This window comes from Oreochromis aureus, linkage group 3, assembly GCF_013358895.1.
Source record: "Oreochromis aureus strain Israel breed Guangdong linkage group 3, ZZ_aureus, whole genome shotgun sequence".
Taxonomy (NCBI): Eukaryota; Metazoa; Chordata; class Actinopteri; order Cichliformes; family Cichlidae; genus Oreochromis; species Oreochromis aureus.
Genome location: NC_052944.1, coordinates 112,514,376 through 112,526,976, shown reverse-complemented (window position 1 = coordinate 112,526,976; position 12,601 = coordinate 112,514,376). Strand labels below are relative to the sequence as shown.

Sequence of the window (12,601 nt, the reverse complement as noted above, 5' to 3'; positions counted from 1 at the left end):
ACAGTTAGCTACATGGAAGTTGGAAGTTTTGGTTAATCAGATCCAGTAAAGCTCCTGAAGTATATTACCGATCTGTTAAAATGTTACTCTTCAAACTTGTGACCTCAGATTATATAACCAGAAATAATTTATATTTTCTTTGAACTATTGGAAAGGAGAGGGAATGGGGTCTTTCAAGCAGTCACACTTCAACTGTGAAACTCCCTTGTCCTTATGGTGTATTGACACTATTGAAACTTTTCAAAAGCAGTCTAATGTTAGAAGAGCTTTTAGGTAAACTGTTATTATTATTCTTATCATTATTATATATTTTATTAATTCTATTTTTATTATGATGTTGATTTGGGTGACAATTATTTGATAAATATTATGTATTAATTTTTCAAACAAATTAACCATCCCTATGCTTAAATAAATAAAATTGTTCTTTTAAAGTTGTGCATTGTTTGACTTTTAAAATTTTTGTATCAGGTGTAAAATGACTTTTTAAATAAAGTTGTTTTTAATGTGAGCAGCTCCTATTGGCTCGTTTAAAAAGAGGGAGGAGCAGATTGCACCGCCTAGCGTCTAGTCTTCGCGGTCTTTCATCTGTTGCGCCTTTTCTCTCCCTGGTGTTTGAGAACGTGGAGGACAAAAGGATACCAAAGAATCGAAAACTATGACAAAGGTAAATACTTAAAGTTTTCTAAGTTTTCATCAATGGTTATTTTAGTAACTTTCTACAGTCGTCCTAAACGGTAATAGGGGAGAAGCATAACATCTTTAGCTAGCAGGTAGAACTGGGTTAATTTACTGCATTGTCTTTGGCAAACATAATTTAAAGTTAATTACAAAACTCTTACTGCCTATATTCTACTCGAAAAATTCATCTTATCTTATTCTGTTTTTATTGCGCCATTCTCTCTATACAGTTTTTGAATTTACATATTATAACGACACGGCAGTTTTTTTTTCTGTGCTTCTGCAACTGTTTCTTAGGTTTTCCTAAAAGGTTTTGTAATTAATTAAAAAATATATATTATTTTTGGGGCTTTAGTGGATTCCTGCTCAGCTAACTCGCCCATTATGCACTACCCAGTAAACAAAATGGCTGAACAGTATCTTAAATGTTTGAACATGAGCTAGTCATACCATGTCACGTAATATTCATGTGCAGTGTAGCAAGCCCACCTTATAGGGGTGTAAAACATGAGGTGTATGAGGTTATTGTTTAAATTACAGGAGTAGATGCCTGCAGCTGAAACAGTTTTCTGATCTGAACGTGAACCTACTGGTCACGTTTACGGTAATGTTACCAGATATGCATTGTACTATAGGAAAACGTGGTGGATCAGTGTGCAAAAAGCCCCTTAAGAAACACACAGCTTCTTTAGCTCAAACACTGTCTGATCTCTTAGATACTGTGCTGTTCCATCTAGTTATTGGTTACTGAGAAATGTTAGGTTATTAATTAATTAAGAGAGTGCAGCTGTTCAGATCAGATGGTGAAGTAGGAAAATGCAGAACATGTTACTATAGCTGAATGCTGTGTAAAAATACTGGTAATAAATCTAACTCCCATTTATGGCTTTTACTACTGTGGGGCTAAATAAAAATTACAGACATAATGAAATCTGCTACACTTACAAAGCTTAAGTTTAAAACAATTATTATATATTAAGCATTTTTTGCTCTTTTTAAAATTCTTTTTGCTAATAATGGACTCAATTTTATTATCAAGTTCAAAGACCTATTAAACTTTTAAACCATTAAATCCAGGAATTAGATGCCCGTAAATGTACGAGACCCTCTTTATGGCTAGTATCCCCAAATATTTAATAATTCTTTCTAAAAGTACACAAATTTTGTTCTTTTCAATTAAATAGTGCATGTTTAATGTATTCTTGAGCAGGTAAAATTCCACTAAATTAGTTTTTGCATATTTTTAAGTATAATCAAATTTTTATAGTTTTCATAGTACTTTTAATTTGGAGATTTTGCCACTTGTTTTGAAGTTTGGATAGTGCTTTATAGTAATTTGTAAATGTTTTGAAATCATCTGGCTTCTTAATAATTTAATAAAAATTAACAAGCCATGTAATAATTTGTAAACCACTAGGGACCACTTATTACTATGTCACCAATTTTTACTTAAAGGAATTTAGGAATTATGTCTGTCAAGACATTTGTTCTGGCATAAGTCACCATTTTGATATATCTTCCTGTGACTTTAAAGTCTGTCAGCTAGTTAGATACATTTTGCACTGCTAGTGTTTGCTGCTTGAATTAGTCAGTTTACCATATAAACACATGCAGTGCCTTTCAAACTTTTAATTACACTGTTCATTTTGTGCATTAGTAAGAGAATCTTTTATATTGAATTATCCTGGGAAAAAACGAAAATGTTTGTATTTTTTTTCTCATGCACTTTCTTTCATTTCCTTATCACGTTTAGATTCTTCAAGATCACAAGCACCATCTTTAACATGTAAGTAACTTTCATATTATTTGTATTACTTATTATTATTATTATTATTTTGAAAAGTGATGGTCTTTGGGGCATCCTTGAAAGGAGGTGCATTACTTCATTTTTTTTTACTGGTATTCAGTAAAAAGGGCACAGGAGGCAATGATCAATTTTAAAATTTAACATTTATTTAAATTTCCATCTTTTATGCTAACAATAATGCCAACAGTGTTCTCTTCACTTGTCCCACAACTCTGACAGTTTTGGTCCTCTGCTCTCCTCACAATTGGCTGATTTCCATCTGAGCTGCTACTGCAAACTGCATTAAACTGATTTTACATTGCCTTGTTATTCTAATCTTTATCTGCGTTTTGGACTACAAATATTCACACCTGCTGCTAGTAACCAGAGCTCACAAGAGTGCAAGGCGTGTAGTTCAATAAAGTGATCGATGTGTTCACTAGCTGATTTCAATAAACCGGTAACTTATCAAATCTATATTTTATAGGAAGTACATTACTGATAAAAGTGGTAATAAACACGGTAACCAATAAAAATTTAAATTTCCTGTTATAAAAAAAAAAATACTGCTGTGAGCTCGGTTTTCTAACACCAGGTGTGAACATCTACAGTCTTTAAGCTCTGGTAAAGATTTAAAAATAAAAGCATTAAGTAACATAACATTAAACACTAAGTTAGTTTGATGGTGTTGACTGCAGCAGCTCAATGTTAATCAGCTGATCGTGATGGAAGCAGATGAGCGTTTTTCATCATGGTTGTTGGTGATGTGTTGGTCGAAACGAAACGGCTCTTAGAGCCGACTCTTTGAAGTGAACAACGCGAGCGTGGTTTTTTTTTCCGCTTCACTCCGCACGCGAGCCTTGTGCTTTGTGCTGGGAAGAGGGGGAGGGGCGGTAGTTACACTCGTAGTAGCACAGTAACAGAGCAGGAGGGAGAGAGAGAGAAAGAGAGCCAGGGACAACAACGTCACATTAGAAAGGTATAGTAATCATCCACAACTACTTTCAATTGCGGATGATAAAGGATTCAGAAAGTTTATTCATGCAGGCCCATATGACAGAGAATGTGCATCTTCTTTTTGTTTTCATATTTTAATTTATATTTGTGTTGTGGTTTGCAGTGTTTTGTGTTGTTTCACTTTAAATTTGTTTAAAAGGAAAAAGCTGAAAATTTAAATAGTTAAAAGTTGAAATGTAAATACTTGTTTTTTGTATTATATGAAAGTATATTTACGGTGCCCGCTAGAGACAAAGCACGTACAAACCCCAAAACATGTAAAAAAATTCCAAAACACGTAAAAACTCCATAGCACGTACAAACTCGGAAGCACTTACAAAACACAACAGAAGTGCTCCAGGATGCTAGGCACAGTGTTGAGCTTTTGTTACCTAGTGGCTACACAAGCCAGGAAGTACCAACGACTGGATTTGGTGTGTGGTAGTAACAGGTAAATGAACAGTTTTTGGAATTATTTGAATATATATGAGTGCTTGTGTATAAATACACAAACAATACACATATGCTTTCAATTGTGTAATTTAAGTGATCTAGGATAGCTAGATCTAGGTAGCTCTGTTTTGGAAGTTCAGTTAATGCTAGAAATGTGTTTTGGAAGTTCAGTTAATGCTAGAAATGTGTTTTAGGGTTTGTACGTGTTTTGTCTCTAGGGGCCACCGTATATATTTATATATAAACATATATAAATACAACCACGTTTCTTTTTTTACATGAGTAATTCCTTTTGTGCATAATTTTATATTGTTGTTAATAATAAATTAATTAAAGCAACAAAACAACCTGAAGAGCCGGTTGGGAGCCCAAAGAGCCGGCTCTTTTTAGAGAACCGGCTCTTTCAGCTCGGCTCTAAGAAAAAGAGCCGGAAATCCCATCACTAGTTGTGTAATATGCTGGTATTGATATGATCAAAAATGAACTGAGTTGTTTCGTATTCTATAGAAATTGTACATCTAATTAATAACAAGGCTTTCTGCTGATGTTATTAATTAAAAATGTATTGTTTTATTTTTAAGCAACAACTTTTTAGCATGCAATCAGTCCATGCTGTACAGGACAGATTTGTAAACTGTGCATACAAAAATAGACTATTTTACAAAATTGCTCATTCAACAAATGTAAATCACAGCAGATTTTTTTGTTGTAGTGTACTGTCACAACTAGAAATGTGGGGGGAAGTCCTCAAAATTGAAGGCAGAACAGGAAAATACATGGAAATAACAATTTTCCTTTAAGCACATCAGTAAAGGTCGATCCAGATACTTGATAACTGTTGGTATAGCTATGACATGAATTTGAATCTCCATTATCACAGGTTTTAATTGGGAGGCAACATGCAGATATACAGGAGGACTATAAACAGCAATTCCTATTGCATACAACTGTTTTAGAAAATACCAACAACACTGTTAATTTATCACTTGCTGGTCTATAGACTTTACAGTGTGGATGGATGGAAAATCCATCTGGCTCCACTCTGGCTGAATTGGTGCTACAAACAACTCTGCGCTCGGCTTTCCTGGCTGTGTGTGGATTTATACTTACACATCCAAATTTTGACCCTATTTTTCTTCCTTTCAGCTGATTGGTCAATTTCATGTCAATCACCAATTAAACAATCCAATCAGAGAACATCTCCAGAAGTTGATTCTCTTCATCTGGACGTAGCGTTTTCAGTGGGAGAAAATGCTGAAAGCGCTACATCCAGATGAACAGAATCAACTTTTGGAGATTTACTTACCTGGATGATTGAGCATGCATCAAGACAATCAGACAACAGATAGGTTTGGCTGTTGGAGGGCTGCATTACAGAGCTTCAGGTCCTGGAAGAATAAATTCCCTTTTACATACCAGACCAGCATTTTTCTTCATTACCAAGAAGGAAAACAGTTTGTGCGTGTCAGAGTTCAGTGGTTTTTGTGTCACAGGGCTTATGTGTATAAATCTGGCCAGGGACCATCACATCACACTGCTATCATATTTTTCTGTTGCTATCATGTTTCTTTTCTGAGATGTTGTTACTTTTATGACAGATGTAACAAGAAATCTTCCAGAAAGTTAAATTTTTTTTATTCTAATCAAATATTTGATTCTGATAACAGATAAAGTTTTTTTTTTAACTTTTGTTCTGCTATGATAGTTTATACAAATTTTGGCCAATTCCTATTTATTTTAACCCTCAGACCCCAAAAAGTCACCAGCGACAGGTTTTTCCAAACCTGTCTCGTCAAGCCTGAGCTCTACCAGGGGCCCAACACGCCTGGACTTTTAGAAGAAAAGAGATGTCCAAAAATAAACCACAGGGTCAAATACTTGATTTTGTTCAGTGTTTTAGAGTTATTAATTTGAATTGACTAATTTAAATATTTTATTCATGTACATTTTGATTGCTTTCAGCAAAAATGGCAAAATTTCAATTTCTTTTTCTGTTATTAATCCTTGATTACATTCATATAGTATACAGTAGAGGAAAAAACCTACCAGATGTGTAAAGTAGTAGTAATACTGAAAAAAGGGACAAAAGCACACACAGTCACAGCTGATTTTATGACACTTTTACAGCTAAAACAATATATAATTCCGGTTATCCTGCGTAACATTATTGGGGATAAAGGGTTAAGGAACCGCAATTAATTTTTTAGTTTAGCTTGTGTTTACTACCATATTTTTTTATCACCACACAGTAAACATTAAGTAATATGTAAAGCGTCCATTTATCCTCCATTCCGGTCCATTATCTTAAGCTTAGGCTGCTGCCCCTCAACCCAATCCGGTACTAAGTAGAGAGGCCCAGACTTCGCTCTCTCCAGGCACTTGGCCCAAGGCAGTCCCAGGCCAGCCGAAAAACATTGTCCCTCCAGCATGTCCTGGGTGTTCTGGGTCTCTTCCTGGTGGGACATGCCCAAAACACTCACCAGGGAGGCATCCTAACCAGATGCCATTATCTAATCTGTCCTTTTGTATGTTCCCCTCAGGTTGCCATGGTAGCAGATACAGGCGGAACAAGTGTAGACGATGCCACAAGAAGGATGATGAAATTCCTCATATGACCTGAGCTGGCTGTGGAGTACAGTATGCTTGGCCGACATGGGAAAAAAAAGTTCAGAGATTTACGTCTTTTTAATGTTGTGTATGGTAAGTTAGTTTCACTTGAGACATTTGAACTTTAGAAAACTAAACTTTTTAATAAAGTGTTTGAAAGTGTAACTGAGATTGGTTATCATGCAATTTATATATATATTTTTTGAGGCAATAAAGTGAAATAAACATTGTTCTTTGCAAATCATCACCAAATTAAGTAAGCTAAGATTAACTTTACTTTGGCTTGCCCATTTTTCTTCTTCATTTGCAGAGGCACTGAAGAAGAATTATTTAACATCAAAAGTCAACTTGCAAGAAGCAGAGAAGGCTCTCTCCAAGTGGTTCACTGGAGCTAAAGACAGAGGAGGACCGAGGGCTGCAAGGGTACAAAATAGACTTACGGCTCTGTAAAAAAACAAAAAAAGAAACCCTGCTGATTCAAGATAAGCTTTTGAGTTTTCCATCTGACTTTTTCTCACTGTTGCAACAGTTCGAATATATAAGGAATTTTGATGTAGTTTGACATTTCTAGTTTTTTAAAAGTTTACGCACTTTGGAATACAGTTACGTAAAATCACAGTTGTTGGACAAAATAAATGTGAAAAATATTGTTTTGTGTACCCTCGTGATTTTTGAAATGGTTTTATTTACAAACTAGTTTTTGTTTGTGGTCAGCTTTAATATATTTGGTGTCTTTGTGTCACAGAACCCGTATTAGCTGTCTGAAAAATTGATTTTGTGACTGTTTTACTACATGGGGCCCACTCAGTGCCAGAAATTAGCCAATTCAAACTAGAAGTAAGATGCAACTACAGAACCCACTGATAATGCCATTCCAACTTTTTAGCTCGTGTTTTCCTCATGTTGTACCCACTAAGAACTTGAAAGATGGGGCCCAGGTGGGTTTCTGTGTACTTTGCCTAGTTGGGGCCCATTTAGTTCCCAGATTTTACCAATATAACACCGAGATGGGCTTTTAAAATGGGGCCATTATGGAACCCGCGGACAATCCCACTTAAAACCCACTTTTTAGCCTATGTGGTAACCACATGGTACCCACAAAAAAACTTGAAAGGTGGGGCCCGGGTGGGTTTCTGTGCACTTTGCCTAGTTGGGGCCCATTTAGTTCCCAGATTTTACCAATATAACACCGAGATGGGCTTTTAAAATGGGGCCATTATGGAACCCATGGACAATCCCACTTAAAACCCACTTTTTAGCCTATGTGGTAACCACATGGTACCCACAAAAAACTTGAAAGGTGGGGCCGGGTGGGTTTCTGTGTACTTTGCCCAGTTGGGGCCCATTTAGTTCCCAGATTTTACCAATATAATACCGAGATGGGCTTATAAAATGGGGCCATTATGGAACCCGCGGACAATCCCACTTAAAACCCACTTTTTAGCCTTTGTGGTACCCACATGGTACCCACAAAAACTTGAAAGATGGGGCCTGGGTGGGTTTCTGTGTACTTTGCCCAGTTGGGGCCCATTTAGTTCCCAGATTTTACCAATATAACACCGAGATGGGCTTATAAAATGGGGCCATTATGGAACCCATGGACAATCCCACTTAAAACCCACTTTTTAGCCTTTGTGGTACCCACATGGTACCCACAAAACTTGAAAGATGGGGCCCAGGTGGGTTTCTGTGTACTTTGCCCAGTTGGGGCCCATTTAGTTCCCAGATTTTACCAATATAACACCTATATGGGCATTTAATATGGGGCCATTACGGAACCCGCGGACAATCCTATATGGGGCCCATTTTTCAGCCCATTTCCAAACCATATGGGCCCCACATATAAATGTTGGCTGGGGTGAGACTACAAACATATACAAATTTTTTTTTTTAGCCCAATTGTTAAGCTGCACAATTGTGTATTTATTATAAAATTGTGTTTAAGGGGCCTAACACAGTTTGAACCCTCACTTTACCGTTTACATTAGTCAGATTATGTTTTTATTTTGGTTGACTTCTCTTAAAGTGTGTGCACACCTACCAGGCAAAGCACTGATATCAGTCAGGTTCCTGAAAGTGTAAGAGAAATAATATGTAAGTTTTCTGTACAATATTATCAGACTAACAGAAATACAAAGCTCACTCGGCATGATACATTGAACTTACAGTCAGCAGGTTAATCATAGAGTAATATAGCACACCAACTGACACAGCAGCCATTTTATAATTCCAAAAATTAACTGAAGGATTTCCCGTTATGGAAGGCTAGCGTTAGACTTCTGCTAGCCTTAGCATTGCTGCTAGAGTTAACACTGCAGCTAGCGTTAGCATTGGTACTAGCATTAGCATTGCTGCTAGCGCTAGCCCTCTTACTGTTAAAACTGAGCCACACTGCCAATAACAAAGCTCATTTGTTACTTTTGTCTCACTGACTGCCAATGACTTTCACATGAATAGCACAGAAATAGTCTTCTAGACAGTTAACAACTGCTAAGGCTAGCGTTAGCATTGTTGCTAGTGTTAGCATTGTTGCTAGCGTTAGCATTGGTACTAGCATTAGCATTGCTGCTAGCGCTAGCCCTCTTACTGTTAAAACTGAGCCACACTGGCAATAACAAAGCTCATTTGTTACTTTTGTCTCACTGACTGCCAATGACTATCACATGAATAGCACAGAAATACTCTTCTAGACAGTTAACAACTGCTAAGGCTAGCGTTAGCATTGTTGCTAGCGTTAGCATTGTTGCTAATAGTAAAACCTCATAAAGCTTTATAAATAATAGCAAAGGTCGTTCTTTTTATCTCTTTCTTTATTCTTTGAACTCTGTTGAACTTTAAAAGCACTTGCCATGTGAGTTTAAATGTCAAAAATGTATTTTTACCATCACAAAAAAACCACAGTGTAGCACTCAGTGTATTGTACTTACCACAGCAGAGAGCAAAGCGGAATGAGAAGAGTTGGCTAGTGATGGGTTAAAAAAAGACGAGGCATTCAAGGGGTGCTTGAAAATTTGAGCGTCACTTTGAACAGCAAGCTAAAATGACATCTGTGAGCATGAACATGAATACACTAGACTCATCACCGTACAAGTAGGTACTTTTTTGTGTCAGTGAGTATCAGCAAATGATGACATACACAGAAAGAGGTGAACTGGCATCTGACCTATGGGCACAAATTGACTATGTGCACGTTAGCATATGCTACTTCCGGTGCAAAAACTCCTGTGTGGAACTTTGTTTCCGGTGTCCTATTCGCGCCTTGTTTACGGTCCAAAACAAGTTAAGCAAATGAATGAATCAAGCGGCGATTTACATTTCTATAGATGTCTTGGGCATTTACGCAATATATCTGTAAATGATGTTCATGGACTTGTCGATATTTTTCCCCCACGCCTCAGAGCAAAAGATAAAAGGGATTCAAATGTTATATTTCTCAGCTGTCCCTCGTTTATTGCGGGTGTTATGTTCTAAAAATAACCAGCGATAGGTGAAATCAAGTAGCCAATTTTATTTTTTGATGCGTGGACATCGTGGACATCCAGTACTGCACTTCAGAGTCACACTGCTAGCAATCGATGCAGCGATTCTGTACTGTACAGGAGAGACGTCACGGAGGAGATCGTGTGCAGCGATCAGGACGCAAGACACAATGTGACGTAAAAATAAGCATGAAAACTTGCACTAAAAAATCCGCAAAACAGCGAGGTGAAAGGTGAACCATGTTATAACGAGGGACCACTGTAATTTTGAAGGTAAGTCACAACATACCCTTCATACATACTAATGTATAGAAACCCTCACCAGCAATCGTTCATTTTTTGTGTGGCTTTTTTCACGGTTTGTTAACATGCTGTGTAGGTGTGGACATAACGGGAAACATCTGTGACTGTTGTTAATCTGTAGTTTGAATGCTGAACATTTGCCTGTTTAAAGAATAAGACCAGTCACTATACAGAGATGTGCTTCTGAATGTGGACGATGTGTCTTATGCTGCAGTGATGCAGTTCTGCTTGTGTTGAGTGAAGCAAACAACCGATCGATCTAAACTCTTTAAACGTCAATCACGTGGTTACCGGCTACCGGCGAAAATAATGGAGGAAATCGGGACGGTAAGCCAATTTCTGTCTTAGCGCATTTGCGCCGCTGTATGTTTTTGTGGTCTTCTTTTGCAGCTAATTCAGTGAATGTTGGTGTGATCGTGGTGAAACTTGGTGTGTGGAGTCAGTGATAGCTCTGGGAGCTAACCAGCCTATCTTTAACCGGTTACATGAAGTCTGAAGAATTTCTGGTTCGGTTTTGTTTGTTTAGCGGACTTCTGCGCATTTACGTAACTGCTCGTTTAATTGCGGCTTATTTTCGGTGTGTTTGGTGGTTGTAGAAATGGTTTATATGACATTTTAGCTCGCCTCTGTCAGTGCGCCCCAGGGTGGCTGTGGCTACAACGTAGCTTGCCATCACCAGTGTGTGAATGTGTGTGTGAATGGGTGGATGACTGGATATGTAAAGCGCTTTGGGGTCCTTAGGGACTATTAAGGCGCTATATAAATACAGGCCATTTACCATTTTAGCTGAGATTCTGAGGTTTCTGTGGATACCACACATGTCTGGACTTATATTTCTCAACCCGCGTTATAACTGATTAAACGTGATCTCCTCCTTTTTGCCCCCGGCGTATCAGGGTGTGGGGCTTAAGTGGTTAAACGTCAAAATCTATCATTAGATTTTTTGTGACACAACAGTGGTGAGTGTTCCCACCTTCTGCTCTTTGGAACTTAACGCAATCTTTCCGTTTACGAGTTTTGGACATGATTTTGGAGTATATCTTCGCAGTAGCGATTTACCGCAAAGTAAAGCTACCGGAAATGTACAACCCCACATCCGGCCTCAAACCAGGAAGTTAGCATTTTCTCGTGCACATAGTCAATTGTGGTCATAAATATTTTGTACTTGTAAATCAGGATTTGTATGTGTAAAAAGAATTTGTGTGTTTGTAAAAAAGATTTGTATGTGTAAAAAGAATTTGTGTGTGCGTAAAAAAGATTTGTGTGTGGACTTAGCCAAAAAAACAAACAAACAAAAAAAAAAAAACGTATGAAACTCTGCAAGTTACAAGTATGAATTTTGACCCTATTTTTCTTCCTTTCATCTGATTGGTCAATGTCATGTCAATCACAAATGTAACAATCAATTAGAGAACAGATGGGTTTGGCTGTCGGAGGGGCAGCTTTATTAGTGTGAATGCTTTTCAAGCATTCACACTAATAAAGAATAAAACAACAATACTGTGAATGCTTTTACAAGCATTCACACTAATTACAACAACAATACTGTGAATGCTTTTACAAGCATTCACACTAACTAGAAAGTGCATTTTCTGAAGAAACTGCCGTGTGAATGCTTGAATCTGAATGTATGCACTGAAATGAATTAATTGCTGAATTTTAAGTTAAAAATCTTGAATGAGATGAAAAATACAGGAATTTTAACCTGAAAACAAAAGTGCTGAACTGCTAAAAGCTGACATCTACACTGAAGAAGATGGAAAAGAGCTGAAAATGTTTAAATTGTAAATTAGAAAAAGATGAGTAATGACAAAAGAAAAAAATTTAGAGTCAGAAGACCTCTGAATGAATATTAAAAATTTATATTCTTTTCAAGCATTCACACTAATAAAGATTACAACAACAATACTGTGAATGCTTTTCAAGTATTCACACTAATAATAATAAAGATTACAACAACAATATTGTGAATGCTTTTCAAGCATTCACACTAATAATGACTGAAACCAGCCCACTGAAGGAACAATGGGCTGGGAGGTCAGTTCCTTAATCATAATTATGCAAATTCTCATGACCATTGATCAACAACCACTGACCAAAACCCACTGATTAAAGACCACTGATCAATGGCCATGAGTACCATTCACAGAGAGTTGGGGAATGGCTGCAATCACAGCATTGTAAGATGGCGAAAGATGTACCCTTAGGCCCCCTCCTCGATTCATGGGCTTTCCCTTTTCATGTAAATGGCCTCCTTGACTCCGCGCTCCTTTTTACTTATTTTTCAGTTTACTGA

The 12,601-nt window shown here is 37.1% G+C and overlaps 1 long non-coding RNA gene across 1 annotated transcript; it reads left to right on the top strand.

Moving 5' to 3' along the window:
• Positions 1-596: 596 nt before the first annotated feature.
• LOC120437884 lies at positions 597-7,045 on the top strand. The gene is made up of 4 exons (XR_005611473.1): positions 597-667; positions 2,435-2,467; positions 6,457-6,616; positions 6,834-7,045. It is a non-coding gene; the product is annotated as an uncharacterized LOC120437884 (long non-coding RNA).
• The last annotated feature ends 5,556 nt before the right edge of the window (positions 7,046-12,601 follow it).